General features: G+C 38.8%; 1 protein-coding gene and 1 long non-coding RNA gene across 2 annotated transcripts in view; both read left to right on the top strand.

Moving 5' to 3' along the window:
- LOC147572086 (uncharacterized) overlaps positions 1-1,855 on the top strand; it is a 50,023-nt gene extending 48,168 nt beyond the window's left edge. The window contains exon 2 of the long non-coding RNA XR_015246875.1: positions 1,492-1,855. This is a non-coding gene — a long non-coding RNA (uncharacterized LOC147572086). The remainder of the gene's footprint in view (positions 1-1,491) is intronic.
- The window catches only part of LOC147572084 (uncharacterized), a 526,072-nt gene that overhangs the window by 489,546 nt on the left and 18,192 nt on the right, over positions 1-18,334 (top strand). The gene's annotated exons all lie outside the window — the stretch shown is intronic.

Here is an 18,334-nt window from a genome sequence, read left to right on the forward strand (position 1 = left end):
TAATGAATTATTAATCTTTTTAAAGACTAAAGGTGAGAAGGAAACCTTAGAAGGAAAGAAGAATTAGCCATTTTAAGCAATGATCTTTCTCCTAATATAGATTTAGGACACCAGTTTCAATCCAGTGAGTTTTGGTTAGAACATAGAGTCTGTTGCATGTAGCAATGTCTGATTTCCAAAACTCATGAGATTTCCCCATGATCTGTTTCAAATAAAGTGAACATATATAGATTGATTTAAATACAAGTCCTTTTTAATTAATTTTCAGTGATTTGTAATTAAAGTGTATGACCATAAAGTGTTTTATTTGTGATCATAAATCCATGCGCGTGAACCAAATTTTTAGACTTTTGATTTGGTCCACATCTCTTAATTATTGCCACATGCTTGGATTGAGGCATGAACTTTTACTGTTGCCTGGATGCATGGACTCCTCCTTGCTCTAATGTCCTGCCCTGTCTAGACTTCCAGACCCAACTCCATCCTTGCGCTTGAACATTTCACATGTCTATTGGTTTGGTCCCAACCTTCATTTCTGACCTGGACTCCTTCACTGAGTGTTTTATATATATATATATATATATATATATATATAGAGAGAGAGAGAGAGAGAGAGAGAGAGAGAACTTTTATATTTGAGACTGAATGTAACACATTCTGCCATAGATCCTGTCTAGCCTATGGTACCCATGGCGTGGCATGGACAGACTTGTAGAATTACTTTCCTGTTTTCAAGACAGTGGGAGGGCTTATAGTTGCTGCATCTATGATTTTATTAAATATTAAGATATGATTGCTCATTACTATCATGTATGAGAAAATAAACATGGCAGAAAATTAAATATATATGTCACGGATGATGGGGGGATGGAGTAAAGAAACATTGCTCAAAGACCTAAGTCTGGCATTTACTGTTACCAATGGCCTCAAATTCTTTCCTATAAAATGAGGGATTTCCAAGCTTATGATAGCTTTTACTTGCTCAGTGCTTACTGTGTACATTGGCTTCCTTCTCAATTTATCTTCAATACAATTCTCCTAGGTATGTGCCATTTTACAGATAGGAAAAAAAAGCTTAGCAAGTAAGCAGTAGAGCCTAGACCCAATCCCCAGCCTCAGGTACATTTTTAGGCAATGGATAGACTCCTGCTTAATCATTTCCAATGAGAAGGGACTTTACCATAATCTATCTTTCAGGTCTATCTGATTGTCCATGGAATGTCTTTGGTGGGTCTCTGGAACTAGTGTTCACACTGACTTGAAAGCTCATTTAATATGAATTCACAAGGCCAAGTTATATATATCTTGCAGTGGGATAGCTTAGCTGGACCTAAACTGAGATCAATTGAGTTATAATAGATAGGGGCTAGAGGAAAGGGAAGCAGTTAGTACCTGATACTTTAGGGCAGATTTAAGGAGATTATGAAAAAATAGAGGATTATGAAATAGTTCTCATCTAGTCTGATAGACTATCTCTAAACCCCTATATAGATATAAAAGGACCATTCGGATGAGGAGTCTTGTGAGATTTGGGATGCAAGCAATGATGTCTCAGAGCCCCAGGGACTCAAAAAGTATCAAAAGTGGGGGATGGGATTCTCCTATTTCTACATGGAATTCAATAGCTTCCTGCAGAGGATCTGCAAGGAACCCCACCCAGGACAGCAAACAGGTGAGGGGAACCAGTGGCAGCAAGGCCACTATGGAATCATTTCTTCAAAGGACTTGTATACAATGGGCTTCAGTGAAGACATCCAATGAAAGGAAAAAAGCAGACATTCCTGAACATTTGACATACTTTTAGATACTCCCAGAAGTAACTGGTGTGGATTTAATAAAGAGTGCTGATGTGCAATAGTCATGTACATAGGGGCCATAGCCAGACAAATTTGGTTATTATGTTAATATGACCTTGCTGATCATATCAGCTGGGAATGGAAAGCCTAAGGATATTCTCTCTTCTCTCTCTCTCTCTCAATATAAATATACATAGTATATGTTATATACTAGTATACTCTGTGTGTGTGTGTGTGTGTGTGTGTGTGTGTGTGTGTGTCTGTGTGTGTGTTTCCCTCTGATCATACTTTTCAGGTGTGGATGGAATTCCTAAAGCAATGCAAATTTCAGTGCAAATGAATATCACTTCCATTTTTATTGTACTGAGAGAAATGTTGTAAACCCTAACACTTTATTAATTCCATTAAATGGTGATAATATATGCCTGTTAAGTGCCTCTTTTTTAGGATTAAATCATTTCTTTAAGTGACCTGATTTTGGTCTCCTATCACAAATGATTCACAAGGAAAATGAAAGATGCTAAATAAGGTCCCTTACACTGCCTATGATAATAAGAGCTGCCACCTTGAAGTTAACACACCGCATGAGGGGTTTGGTCCTCCCAGTGCATCACTTGAATTCCTGAATTAGTAAGTGGTACACACCAGGGCTAGAAATACTGTTCACTTTCCCCAAGTATCTGATGTGTTTGAGAGGTGGTGAATGCTAATGCACCTGTATCGATACGAGGGCCTTCTCCTTCTACTTTTATTTCTGGTCTGCCAGGGTGAGGGTGGCCTGTTGGCTACCATCTCTTCAAATTCCACCTCTAGTCTGTATTTCAGATACTCACGAGAAATGATAAGTAGGCAAAAGATAGACAACCTCTACCCTAAGATCAGAGATTCTTTCCCTAATTCCCTTTGGTTTTGCCAATTTGAGGAATTGAGTCTGAGTCTTGGTGCTCAGAATGGTGCTTGAGGCTTGCTGGACTCTTAAAGGTAAACTGTCAGATCATCAAACTCTGTCCGATCTTTCCTGGTGGCAGATGAACTTGGGTTTTCCTTTGCCTGCTCTCACTATGGAGATCTGCCTGATTTCTCAACTCTAGACTCCCATTTTTAGCCCTCACATATGATCTCTCTTTATTTATTCCCAAACAAGGTACCCAGAAAAGAAGTTGACTATAAATAAAAAGACATTAATAATTTTAAGTTACAACAACACTCTGAATCTAACACTTAAAAAATTAAAAAGCAAAACGTTAAATAACAACCTTAAGGAATAGTTGGCAACATCTCCCGGCTCCAGCTTCCTTTTATTAGCTAATACGAGTTATGCTAACAGCTATCATACTTTGAGTGCACACAGGTCCCAGTGGGGTCTGGCATTTCTCACACATAATCTCATTTAATTCTCTTTCCATCATGCGAGGTAGGTATATATAATATCATTTTACAGATGGCAAATTAAAATGTACTCTATCTTTCTTGCCTCCTACAATGAGGTAAGCAATTTGATTCAATGAATTCCTGTAACAGTGTGTCCTTTTAATTACTATAGTAATTCTAACTTGCTAATTCAAATAAATCCTTAAATACTGGAATTTCAGGTTTGAGAAAGAAGTTTGGGGATGCCATTAGTTTCTCCTTAAACCACACTTACTGCCAGTGTGGTCAATGCCAAAGTTCAGCTAGAATACATAGAACTAAAGACATATTTATGGGCCTTGTCCCTGATCCCTTGTACAGGGGGAGAGGAAAAGAGTGGAGGTCTGGAAGATAACTGGATGACTCTATGACCACCCTGGACTGACACAGTCCCTGAACTATTTCAGAAGATCTAACCCAAGGGGCTGAGCATGTTTCTGAAGAAAGTGGGGAGAGGTGAGCTTTTGTTGTGTCACTACTGTCTGAGAGTTTAGGCTTCGTTTTGTTTCTACCTGTCACTCAAGCTTAGGTGATGCCCTCTGAGTTTCTCTGTCTTGCAATGTGGTCAAGTATCCTTTCAAATCACAGGGGAGGGATCTCATTTTACCCTAAACCTAGCAAAGTCACACACTTAAGACTCAATCACTCATAATGCAAACCACCCTCGTGGGGGCTACTGTGGCTCCCAGCACTGGGCTGTCCTTGTGACCGGGCGTCGGGGAATTCAGAGGACTCAGTATGGGCTTCAGCAGAGCAAAATACCCTTCCAGTCTTCCCTTCTCCTAGAAAACTTAAAAAAAAAAAAGTTTCCCCTATAAAAGTTACAATAACTCATGTGATTGATACCAATCTCATTTGCATTTAGTAGAGTAATGAATACATTTAATATCAAGCATTTACCAGAATTGATTGCACATTTATTAGATTCCATCCTTTCAACATATTTTGGCTATAGAGCCCGTTGCTCATCTTGTGTAGCCACCTGTTGAAAGGCTTTGTTTATCTTATTCATTTTAATGATTCTACACAGCATGTGTCTTCCAACTACAGAAATCTTGGACCCTTGATCCTCTAACCAGTAAGGAAAAGCTAACTACTACGAAAGAAAAGTAGCTTTCTAGACTTCGGCCTCTTGACCTCTTGCTGTGTTCACTGTTGACTACCTTCAATTTGAGTTGAAATTATTTCTAACCTGCCTAATATCCAACAACACAAAGCATGTCCGTTGCATGTTTCCTCCCCGGGGTTCAGTTTTGAGACTTTGAGAAAAGTTTGGGAGACTAAGGAGAAAGCGGTCAGATTGGTTGAAACAGCCACCGATCAAATTGTCAGCTTCTTTGCTAGTCAAGACACAAAGTAGTTAACTGACCCATGACTTTCAGATTGTGAGAGAAAATAATTCTATGGCATAAGACGGAATCCGTGGAGACGGGCTGTGCAGTGCTATAAAATGGGAGATCGCTTCTCTCCACTGCAACAATTACAGGAGATGCACATGCCCAGGTGGCCGGCAATGGCAATGATGGATTCTCGATTGGCTGGGAAGACAGCTACCGAAAGCCTGAAGCCAAATGTAATGAATATCATTATGGATGTGCCAATGCTGTGCACAGACAGAGAAGTTATGGCTGCAGCCTCCAAGATTTACCGCACACTGGAACTTTCCCCTCATCACAATAAACTTTAGGGAAGAATGGCTCCAATCTGGTAATCAAAGTTTCAAGGGTATCGCGCTTGACACTCTTTGACAATGGCCCCTTTTCAGGCATAGGCACAGTCTTTACCTCAGAGGTACTCAATTTTTATTGAAAGAATAAATAAATATCTCCTTGATAATTTTGTGAATAAATTGGGAAGTCTAATGCTTCCAAGCGTGCTTAGAAAAGTTTCCTCTAAGTAGCTTTCATTATGTAGGAGATTAAAATGAAGGTGTAATTGAACTTTAAAAGAGTTCTCTGTAGTAGTAGAAAACTTCCAGTGTGAGCTGAAATTATTTCAAACCAATGTACAGGTTTAGTCAAATAATCTAGTATCCCAAGACCTTATGTCCTTGGCAGATGATGGATATAGTTCATCGTCAAATAAAAGCTGGCTTGTGCTCAGGGAAGGCATTTAATGATTCTGAACACTTCATAAAATGTGTGGGTTATATTTTATTTTAACTCATTTCTATAACTTTTAATATGCAGTCTGGTTTTATTTTATTTTTAATGTCATTTTTCTGTTTAAAATTGTTTTAATGTTTTTTTATTTATTTTTGAGAGAGAGAGAGAGAAAGCGTGTGCACACACACGTGTGCGCGAGCTGGGGAGGGGCAGAGAGAGGGAGACAGAATCCTAAGCTGCCTCCAGGCTCTGAGCTGTTAGCATAAAGCCTGACGTGGGCCTCAAACTCACAAACTGTGAGATCATGACCTGAGCCGAAGTTGGATGCTCAACTGACTGAGCCACTCAGGCGCCCCTCATTTTTCTATTTTAAAAACATTGACATCATAGATGTTTCCCTTCTTTATCCTTGAAAATTATTGGAATCATCAGTAAATAATTTAAAATGATACAACATACATTTATAATGTTATACAAAATGTATAACCTGAATATTTATTAGAATATTTACTGAATATAACTAGAAGGTATTTATGTTTCTGAAGAGATATATTCCTACATGCAAGTTGTGTAATTTGAACTCTCTTTCATAAAATATAATGTGTGGTGGCATCCACAACAATGAAAAGATTTAGTGATTGTTTGAACTGGAACATCGACTTCAGTGTTCTAGTGGAGAGCTGTTTATACTTTCTTGGTTAAGTAGCAGAGAAGAGCATGCTGATCTTGAAGGGACTGGCTTATGGGTGGGAGAAGATGGCATCCTCAAAACTCCTTCGCCTTTCTCAGTTTTTAAAATAATAAATGCTGCAAATACTTTGATCCCGTAAAAGACGTTGTTGTGTTTGGTAACTTCTATAATGCATAGCACGTGGGTAGTAGTCGCATGCATTTCTGTCCTAGGTGGGCATTGCAGCAATAAGAAAAGTAGAGGAAGAGGAGAACCCTAGGATAGAAGCTTTGAAATATCCATATTTAAAGTGATCGGCAGAAAAGGAGATGTAGAAGAAAAGGGAAGACAATAGGAATGGATGGAGAAGAGAATAAAAGCAAAGCCAAGAAAAAAATGTTTTTCCTACACTACGGAGTAGTAGAATTATCAACAATAAGTAGGAAGAACTCTTCTCTGGATCTGATAGGAGACAACGATGGCCCTAATAGTTTGAGCTCCAGTTCTAAAAGCCTATGACTATTCTAAACCATTCAAGCTTAAGAGAATTTACCCCCTACTTTTTGCCACAATAACCTATTCCCGGATCCCTCTAAGACTCCCAAATAGTAATGGGAGGCCACAGAAAAATTAAGTACAAATGCTATCTAACTGTATTTTGATTATTTTTTCAAAGTTTATTTATTTATTTTGTATTTATTTTGAAAGAGAGAAAGTGCAGGTGTGTGGGGGGGGTGGGGGGGACAGAAAGCAAGGAGACAGCGAGATTCCCACGCAGGCTCCGCACTGCCAGTGTGGAGCCCGGTGCTGGGCTCAAACTCACAAACCACGAGATCATGACCCAAGCTGAAGTCGGATGCTTAACTGACTGAGCCACCGGGAGCCTCTCAATTAAACTTTTATGATGAAGTGCGTTCCTCAATATATTGAAAGCCACCTGATGATATTAACATTGCATCTTCAGATATGGAGATAATTTGAAAGATGTAAATAAGGTGAATGTTATTTGTATATAACAATGAACAATCAATAACTTTTGAGCAGTAAACCTTGTATTAGAAGCAATGATGAGTTAGCAAAGAATTAGTTGTTTCCCCTGCAATTGGGAGATTTACAATGTTAGCTGCGTGAAAGTTGAAAGAAGGGAACTTTACAAAAAAATTCATACCCTGGATAACTTTAGACAAAGCTTGTAGATACCATAAAATAATTAAATGAACATAGGAAAATGTGCTTAATGAGTGGCCTCTACTATTAAGTAGTGGACTAGCTTTTGAAGAAAAAAAGGGACCAGTGATGATGCGTCAATCAGAGCTAAATCAAAGAAACAAAAATCACTCTCGCTTTCCGAAACAGAATTTAATGCCAAGAATTAGTTATGTAGTTGATAGCAACTGAGAAGCCAGGCCCAAGGAGGGGGCATCCATATGTAATTCAGAGAGTAGCAATAGAAGGAGGCTGTATCCCCTTAGCTGGAGGGGCCGAAGAGAAGAGGCAATATCCTTAGGCTCCTTGAGGGCTTAGGCTGAATAATGACTAGAAGACAAGCAGTCTATAGGCCTAACTTAAAAGGGTCTTCAAGCTCCTAGCGCACCCAAGAAAACCTTTTGGTAGTTATGCCTCCTGGAAACACTGGTTAATGGAATGAGGGCAAAATCCTTCCAGCCTTGCAGTCTTAGAAAGATTTATGGACTATTAGAATAGCAGGGTGGGAGTAGATCATGTTATTTTTCATTTCCACTTTAAGAAATAAGTTATAGGAACAGTTTATATAGGCTAAAACCTGCCATTCTCCATGTATTATGATATCTTCTCAGCCAAAATGCCTCCTGTAATAATAAGAGTTAATTTCAATGAGATACAGAAAGTGTGAACCTGAAAATCTGACCTTCAATTCGAATTTGGACATGGCTCCCAGGAGTTCTCATCAGGTAATCTTCACCATCTTTTGGTGAACTCTAGGTAGCTACGGCATTTATCACCCACCTACTAGCATATGAAAGATCTCTAGTTCCATTTGCGATCATTCAATAATTTGTCACCTTAGTTAGATCATGCCAGTCCCTCATATGTAGCATCAGAATCAAGTCAAATATTCATTTAAGGACATCTTAGGTGTCTTCATCTCTGTGGTTAGGCACAGATCCTAATAGAAGTCCAGAAAACAAAAGAATAAAGCATCTGCAGGTCATTTTTACTCTGCATTCAGGATTAGACAAGCTGAAAGGGCAATGCTATCTAAGAGGTCAGCAAGACACTTCTGCTCTTTGTGGCCACCAATGTCTGGGGACCCTGGAAGTGCACTTTTCCTGGACTGTGGGGGCTCTGGGATGGTGTGCCAGGATACATGGGAACTGAGGCTGGAGAAATAGGTCAAGATCAGAACCTGAAACACAGCTAAGTAAATGGTAAACTTTTGAGAGTTTTTGAACTTGGGGTATTCATGACTAAGGCTGTGTTTTAAGAAAACAATAATCTAAAATGGATGTTGGTGATAGACTGGCATTTGCCCACTGATAAAATTCTCAGTATAGGTGTTTAATTTTGCATTTTGACCATGCAGCTATTGTTTAATTGTACTTAATTCTATAAAGTTATATTTTAACTTTTAAAATTATTTCAAAAGGAACCAGAGTAAAAATGTGGTTGAAAGATGAAGAAATAGTGATTTCATTTTTTTTTTTCTTAAACAAAAATAATGTCACCTACACTCTTTGCCTTCAAAACTTTTTGGATATGTATCCAAAAAGAAAATACATATTTGTGAAATTCTGTCATAAACATGTCACTGATGACCATTTTTCTTAGTTGATCTGCTAAAATCTATGAACTTCTAAACTAACTAATCACCAATTTAAATAAACCTATTTCCAAAAATGATGTAAGGGGGCTTACAGTTTAGTAAAAGAACAAGAAGAATCTGGTTTTTTCTTAGTAGAATTTACACGAAAACTTTCTGAACTATTTGTGATGCAAGGGACACATCTACAAGGCTCAAAAAAAAAAAAATCTCTTATTAGCTGGATATGAATTAGGTCAAAGAAAACATGCTTTATGTTTTAGTTTCATCTTAGATTTCACGGAAAAAAAAACAAACCCTGGGAATCAAAACCATGTGTGACATATCTGGGACAGACACATACGCAAACAATGATTTTGTTATACTGCATTATTTCCTCAGGAATAGTCACATAACATATTACATATCTTTCAAAGAATGAAGCTATTCAGAATTGATCTCTTTAGGCTAATATGGATTGGCATAGTCTGTCAGCACAAATCCTATCATTTGGGGAAATCTCAAGATAATAAAATAATTTCTCTGCATGTTCTGCAACATTTGGGACGCCACTTTCCCAATCTTTGAGTATCGTCATGTTCCTTTCAAGTCCTTCTCTTCTTATCTCCCAATCTTTGCGTTCTTATACTTTCAGTCTGTCCTTCTCTTCCTCCCTCCCTCTTTGCAGTTTTTTAGTCTTTTCATCTTTGAAATGAGATTGGAAAGCACAGGCAGCCACAAGAAAGTACATGGTTCATTTTCTTCTAAATATACTCAAATTTCTATTCAAAATAATAGCTTCCTTCTATAATTGTTTTAGAAGCAGTAAGCTGACTCACAAACCACAGCTAATAACTAAAGCAACTCAATTTAGCCCTTTCTAGCAACTGCCTAAGGCACTGGCTAATGGTGAGAGAAAGCCACAAAGAATGTTCGAAGGGGGAAAAACAACTACCATTAAATAGCTTTTGTTAAACTAATGTTTTAAAAGGCATATACTACAATTTGAAGCAACCAAAGTTGGCAGAAGTTTCTAGAAGAAAGGAATGAGGAAGGTCATTCTCCTTCCTTCCCTCACACCCTGCACACACAGGACCATGATTCTAACTGATCAAAGCTAGGAAGATGGATTGGGCTCTAGTCAATGAGGTTAGAGTTTTCAAAGGATTACCCTGTTAGCAGGATTTGTACCTTCACATCCTGTCTCTAGGACACACAAGAGACTGATAACCCCCAAGGAACAGAACTGGGGTTCCCGGAGAGATTTTGATACGTTTTGAATTGTGTAACATGAATGTAGGGGCCAACACGACTTTAAATATATGTCTACAAATTCTTTGACACTCCTCTCCTCAAGAGGCATTGCTTAATTCACCTCCCCACGAGTGTGAGCTGAACTTAGTGATTTGCTTTTATCAACCAAAATATGACAGAAGAATGGGATGTCACTTCTAATATTGGGTTATAACAAGCCCGCAGCTTCTGTCTTGAGCACTCTTTCTCTTTCTGGAATCACTCACTGGGGAGTAAGCCAGATGCCATGAGGTGTGAGCAGGATGAGAAGAGGTCCACGTGGAGTCACCTGAACCGTCTTCTCTACACAGGAAGTGAAGAGAGCTGAAAAGGTGATTCAAAAAACTGCAGCCCCAGCCCCAGGTCAACAACTTGACTCCAACCTTGTAAGAAAACCTGAGTGAGAATCATCCAGTTAACCCCTCCCAGTTTCCCAACCTTGAGAAACCTGGAGAAAATTTGAAATAATAAATGTTTGTTGTTTAAACTGCTAAATCGAAATCTCAGAGTCATTTGTGATGCAGCAATAGATGACTAATACAATTACCAGACTAAAAATATAAGCAAACAAATTAGTTAGTTAATTAATTAAATGGAAATGGGAAGACCTGTACATGCATGTGTTCTCTTGGACTAACTTGCTTCTACTGTGCTTGAGTGGTAACAACGTTGAAACTGCTCCCAACGGGGAGGTGATCTGTCTTTTCTTTCAGCCACTGTTTCAATCTCTCTGAATTTAAAGAGTAAAGGACTGCTCTGAGACTGACCTCTCTGGCCCAGTCAAGTTACTTTGTTTGGCTCCTCATGTGTCTTGCATTTGGCTTTGCAGGCGTATAGGTTACCTGGCCCTGGCGGAAGAGATCTTTCCTACATCTGAAAAGACCTGATGACACTGTAATGGGATTTTTCTACTCCGTTAAAATGGAGAGAGGGGAGGAATATGTATGTGTATACACACACACACACACACATATGTATACATATATATATTTCATCTTCTTTTTTTTATTTTAGAGAAAGAAAGAGAGTTCACAAGCAGAAGGAGAGAGAGAGAAAAAAAAATCTTAAATGTTATGCCCAGAATTCGTGATCCCCAAAGACCACCAGGGAGCTGAGTCCGACGCAAAAGCAAAAGAGCCTTTATTCGAGCTAGCTCGAGCTCAATCCCCTACCTGCACCGACGCAGCGGTGAGATACCAGGGAGAGAGAGCGAGTTTCAAAAGGACAAAGGTTTTATTGGGACCTAGGGGCAGTTGGTGAGGTAATGACTATGGCCTCAGCCGATTGGCTGGGGAAGGGTCTGAGTCCTGTTAGGCAGGTGGGGGGGGGGGGTTACTCAAGGGGAGGAGGTGTGGTCAAGGTGAAGGACACAGAACAAGATGGAGTCGGCCGGCGTAGGCCCGCCCTTTCATTAAGCAGGCTCCACTCTGAGCTCTGACTCAGGACTTGATCCCACGACCCTGGGATCATGACCCAAATGAAATCAAGAGTCAGATGCTGGGCTGACTGAGCCATCCAGGCACCTCTTACCTTTCCCAATGTTTCTCCCCGATATCTGACCCACGTTAGAAAAAGGAATGACATATACAGCACTTTACTCAAAGTGGAAGTTGTGGCCGTCAGAATATGCCACTCATATCTATGACTTCAGGGAGGGTAATTAATGGATAGCCTTAGATGTTGTGTTCTGAATCCATCACTGAGTCCAAACTTCTCATGGCTACTCTCTGTGAAAGACAGAACACCATAGGGATGCAAAGGTGGGTCCATTTTATTTCTGCAAAATAAGGAATCTGTCTGACAGGAGATTTCTCTGACATGTAACTCAGGCTCAAGAGGTTCCTATTGGCCTGGCCAAAAAATTATTAAAGATTTATGTTATTTTTAGAAAGAGAGAGAGAAACATCAGGGGAGAAGAGCAGGGGAGATAGAAAGACAGAGAGAGAAAGAGAATCTTAAGTGAGTTCCACACTCAGCACAAAGCCTGATGTGGGGCTCGATCCCACGACCCTGGGATCACAACCTGAGCCAAAATCGAGTCAGACACTCAGCTGACTGAGCCACCCAGGCACCCCATAAAATATACTTAAAACGTATTGGAATCTGCCAATCTGCCCATCTCACCTTCTCTTTCTCCTCCACAGGGGAAACTGTCCTCCTGACCCCCTCCAGGTCCCTCCCCTCTTTCCATCACATGTGTTTTTCCCAGTAAATCTTTTCACATCTAGCCTTGGATCCTCTTCACAAGACCCAACTAACACATCCTTCTTTCATTCTGAGGAACTCAGAATAGCTGAGCCTTAATTAAAAAAGGAGCTCTCTACTGGGCCATGTGCTATATCACTAGAATTCTGGATCATGGTCTGGGGCCAATAACCTAAATAGTGAGTAAGTATTAATTTGCCTTACTTTGTTCTCTGTGTACATATGTAGATCACAGTTTTAACAGCAAAGGTAGTTGATCAAAGCTAGGATGGACACAGATGGCTGGATTCCTACTAATTCTCCTTTGTCATAGCCGGATCCATTATATATCAGGGCAATGCTACACCCAACCAAAAATAAAATTACTTTTTTCATGCCTGTCTTGCAGGTATATTAGCCACTGAGGTGTAAAGAGAAATGATTGGATAGAGCTTTTTGGAACCTTCTGTAGAGGGAGACACAGCCTTTTCTCCCTTTTCTCTTTCCTCCTGTCTAAAATGAAGATGTGAGAGCTGATATTTGAGAGGTCATCTAGTGAACACAAGGTGACTCTGAAAATAGAACTCACACTTGAAATATGGTAGAGAATTCTTCTTGTTAAAGATACAATTATTTGAAGTCATTGTTGTAATCAGTAGAACCCAATTCTAACTGGTGGACAGATTCAATTATTTATTAGTCTCTGACCAATTACCATCTCTATATGCTAACTCATTAATTGCACTCCATTGACCCCAAAGGCTGGTGTTGTTAATAGCACCCCATTTCAGAAAGGCTTACAATTTTATTTTAAGCAATACCAATGTAGAAAAATTTGACATTGTGAGTACTCCATATTAGAGAGTGGTTAGTCACATTATAAGAGATTTTATATCCCAAAGGGATTTACTTTAACATTCTATTAAGTAAAGTCTACTGTATTTCAATATTAGTTCCTATATCATTAAATTCATGACAGATACTGCTGTTGGGGAAAGGAAGAGGAAACCTGTCAGAGAAAGTTACAACTAAATTCTTTAAAGTTTTTCCCATTGAAGAGGAATGAGAGAGGGAGATAAAGGCACTGCTAATGGAAGGCTGTTATCACCACCATTAACTCTATCAATTTTTCACCCCTACTTGCAGTAGTTTGTTAGAGAGCTTCTGACTACATTATTCACAAACCTGTAATAGAGTCTTCTAGTTGTCTACCAAAATCTGCTTCCCTTCTCGCATTTGTCCATAGTGATAGAGTTAAAGCACAGTGATGATGATCCAGATGGAAGCTGTATTTTCCAGCCTTTCTTGCAGCTAGAGTTGGGACTGAAATTAATTTATCAGATTTATTTGCTAAGAAGAAAATATCTTTCACTAAACTTCTGCTCTGTCCTTTTCTTGTAAACTGAAAGAGAAAAGTGACCACCACCCTCAGCATTAACTATGTAGAGGAGGACAAAATGGAAGGGACTTGGATTCTTAAATTATTCATTAGAACAGAGCTGCCCCACACACCTAGATTTCTCACCTCATGGCTCTGAGGGGAAAAAATACGTATCTTCGTCAAGTCACTGCAATCTGAAGCTTCTTTGTTGGAACAATTTCACCTTTTTCCTAAATAATAAGCTTAATAATATGGCTTTGCTTATTACCCTGGAATCATTTTTTTTTTAATGTGGGTGTGTGTGTGTGTGTGTGTGTGTGTGTGTAGGCTAAGATGCTTTCCGGATCTCTAAGAACCACAGATTCATCCATATTCTATTTCCTGTAGCACAAATACATTAATACCTTAGGAATTCAGATTAAAGAAACAAAACCAATGAGAACGTATTACAGTAATCTTACCATAAACAATAACCTCCTCCCTTTAGTTAACAATGTTTTAACCAGCAAAGATATAGTCTGTTGTAGAATTATTTCTGGGTCACACAAGTTCAGAGTTTCTTAAAGGAGGGTGGGTTCTGGGAACCACCATGGATAAGAATCATGTTGTTTGAGAATTGTGGTCCTAGTGGATAGTGGATCACCATGGCCCTATTTCAGTAATGGCCAGGGTGGATGAAGTGACAGTTTCTTTAACCTCAGTGCTCTTATGACTTCCCTGAGGATCGAGTTGCTCATCAAAATCAGATTGCCTCTGGAGTTGTGGTTCTTAGTCTCATCAAACCAAACCAAAACGTTGTTTGCAACAGGTTACCTTCCCTGCTAAAAAGATACGCTATGAGATAAAGTTGTGGTAAAAGAGCTCCAAGTAGACTGCTTCACCATTAGTCAACTTGGTGAGGACACATTTGTCCATCTCAGCGCTTGGCCATACCAGTATTACTTTGGTTATTTTAGTTATATTGATAATAATCCATTTTGATATTTAGTTAAAGTACATCAGATGTTCCTTGTACATGATTGCCCATTAAAATCCAAATTTATTTGGTTTTTATGAACATTAAAATAGATGTTTTATGAGTAAAACCCAACTTTTGGAGCAATCCTTTTTCACAGGACATCTTGGACACATTAACAATATGTAGAATTTTAATGTAATGTTTATGTTATAGAAGTAGTATGTTATAATTTTTTTTTGTTTTTATTTATTTTGGATTGAGAGAGAGAGAGCATGAGTGGAGAAGGGACAGAAAGGGACAGAGACACAGAATCCTGAGCTGTCAGCACAGAGCCTGATGCAGGGCCTGAACCCACAAACTGTGAGATCACAACCCGAGACGAAGTTAGACAGCCAACTGACTGAGCCACCCAGGTATCCCTACAAGCAGTATATTTTAATTGAAGAACTCAGAAAAAAATAAAGAATAAGACAAAAATTACCATATATCTGGCTACCCAGAAATATCTACTCTTAACAATTTTGGTATTCAGTAAATTGTAATAGAAGCCCTGAGAGGAGTCTGTACAGGACCCAGCAGATGCACAGAAGAAGCAGTGGTGTATTTCACACAGAGAATGAGACACGTGAGAGAAAGGGTGACCCTCAAAATTCAGTCCTGAGAAATTAATAGGATGTTCTGAGTGGGAAGGAATGGGGATCCCCTCCCTGACAGAGGCAGTCATCTTAGCTTAAGTAAGAAATGTGTGTGAAGGAGAGAAACAGCAAGTGAAGTAACTTCAAGAAATTTTCTTTGCAGATTGTGCAAAAAAAAAAAAAAATACAAAAGGCATACTTGGAGAATAATTTTATTACAGGTCATAGCAGGTGGCCCAGATTTAAATATGCCACTGACTGTGTTACTCACTGTACCTAGAGGGTAATGTGTTTACAAAAGCCCCATGAAATAGATTTATCATAACTCCTACTCCATAAAAGAGGAAACTGAGACTCAAAGAGGTCAAGTGACATGAACAAGGTAATAAGTGGTAATATATATATATATATATATATATATATATAGCTAAAATTAAAAATTATGTGAGTGTTGAGAAATGTATAGAGTTGTCGAATCACTATGTTGTATACCTGGAATGGTTACAACATTGTATGTCACTATATGTCACTAATAAAAATTTTAAAATAAACAAATGAATAAATATTAAAAAACAAACAAGAAACTCAAAAGTGTTATGGGCCTGGGGGGGGGGGCGGTGGGGAAGAAAATGATGTCTACCTGAGAAATTTTAACTCAAGGTAAAGTTGGAGATAGGCCAGATACAAGGTACACATATGAGAGTTGGAACTTTGTAAGAAATGAGAAATTATTAGACTTGTTTTGAGAAGGGAATATAATCCAATTTGTTTTCGAATGTCAGGCTAGAGCAGTGACAATGGAGACCAAGAGAACAGCGAGGTTGCTGTTGCAACAATGTGTCTCAGGGATGAAGAGAACCGGGACCCCAGGGATAGGAGCACGAGGCCCATCCAAGCCACGGGGGGTGAATCAATCCATAGGAGTTTGTAACCGATAGCTGGGGGTAAGGAAGGAAAAAGAGAATTGTCTAGGTCAACAGCTCTCAGGCTTTACGTGAGCATCCGAATCCCCAAGGGGCTTGTTGAAGCAAAGATTGTGCAACCCTTCCCAGTGTCTGGTTCAAAAGTCTGGTGTGGGACCTGAGCATGTGCATTTCTAACAAGTTCCCAGGTGAGGCTGATTTCATTAGTACCAGAACTACATTTTGAGAACCCTGCATTTACTAAAAAGCTGTTCTGTACTTGTTGAATATTATGGAAAGATATCCAGGTGTGAGCTGTGTGTATCTTTCTGGAACCCAGAAGTGTGGTTGGAACTAAGGATACAGATTTGGAAGCTCTCAGTGTATAATGACCGTACAAGATAAGCACCCAGAATTTGACTGGCATTATATAAGTGTTCAATAAATACTAGTTAAGTAAACTGATAAAAGCAGAAAAGGGAAGAGGCAAATATAAAAGAGGACTAACACTTAAATGTCTAACAGAGGAGGAGAAAGCCTAGAGGATAAAACGGATGAGAAGGAATCAAGGAGGGTCAAGATTGTCAGAGAGGACAGAGGAGGGTGGTGTCATTGTCAAGAAGGAAAGTCCCAGGAGAAGGGATATCAGAAGGGGTACTAGAAGAGATTGGAGCCTGGGAGTATTTTGACTCTGACGATTAACAGATGACTCATTACCTTTTCCAGTAATGTGATGGAAGTCAATTGAAGAATTAATTAAATAGGAAAAAATTTAAAGAAAGCCACCCTTATTTCTAGACCAGGACAGTCGGATAGAACAATAAAGTGAACCACGTATGTAATTTTATGTGTTCTAGTAGCCACATTAAAAAGGTAAAAACAGGGGCGACTGGGTGTCTCCGTCGGTTAAGCGCCTGACTTCGGCTCAGGTCATGATCTCTCAGTTTGTGAGTTCGAGCCTCGCGTCGGGCTCTGTGCTGACAGCTCAGAGCCTGGTGCCTGTTTCACATTCTGTGTCTCCCTCTCTCTGACCCTCCCCCGTTCATGCTCTGTCTCTCTGTCTCAAAAATAAATAAACATTAAAAAAAATGTTTAAAGGTAAAAACAAACAGGTGAAATTGGTTTTAATAACACATTTTCTTTATCCCAATATATCCTACATAGTAGCATTCCAATATTAAAAGTATTTATGAGAAATTTTATATCCTTTTCATATGAATTATTTAAAATCTAGTGTATATTTTACATGAGTAAAGCACATCTCAGACCTAGCCACACATCTATGTAGCCACATAGAGCTAGTGGTCAACATCCTGGGTGCACAGTAACAGACTATCCTTCTATGGATTTGATTGTCAAGGAAAAGGAAGAAATAAGATACTAGTTAGAGCAAAACAGAGTTGAGAGTCATAATCATCCCCCCCCCTCCCACCTCTCCCCTTCCTTTCTTTCCATCCTGCCTGCTCATTCAGCTGTAAATTTGCAAGTTTATATCCTGTGCACACAAGGCACTCAGTGATTTGTTACGCTTTGTTTTCAAAAACTATTATAAAACGTTGCATACATACATTGCATATATGAAATTGTATATAGCAAAAATATAGCAACATAGCATAGTATTTACCAACCTCACAACTTAAGATATAAAATCTCTTGACATCCTTGCATAAGTGTATAACCCATGTATCCCAGCATAAGTGTATAACCTTCCCATTCTCCCTGAGGGATCATGGTGCTAAATTCTGTGTTTATTGTTCCTGTAGTTTTCTTTATGTGCTACGATGTTTTTAGGTACAGTATCTCTAAATAAAAAATAATTTTTGTGTGATTTTAAGCTTTATATATATAGTAGCGTAGGTATATTTCTCCACATGCTATTTTTGTTCAAAAATGTTTTGCAAATGTTAATGCAAATTACTGGGGTTTATTTTTATAGTAGGCCGTCTTTTAAGTCTATCACAATATGTTTATTAACTTCTCTGTTGATGGATAAGTTTCAGTTATTTATTATTTTATGCTCTTATGAAAGAATCTTATCATCAATCATCAATTTTCTTGCACTTATCACCTCGGTAGTGAGACAGAGAAACAGAGAGAGAGAGACCCTCAGTTCTGATTTTTCTAGGTGTATATATATATATATATATATATATATATATGTGTGTGTGTGTGTGAAATCATACATTCTGACTTTTATTAAATAATGTCAAATTATTTCCAA

Source organism: Puma concolor, chromosome F2 (genome assembly GCF_028749965.1).
Source record: "Puma concolor isolate L17-30 chromosome F2, mPumCon1.1.hap2, whole genome shotgun sequence".
NCBI classification, from domain to species: Eukaryota; Metazoa; Chordata; class Mammalia; order Carnivora; family Felidae; genus Puma; species Puma concolor.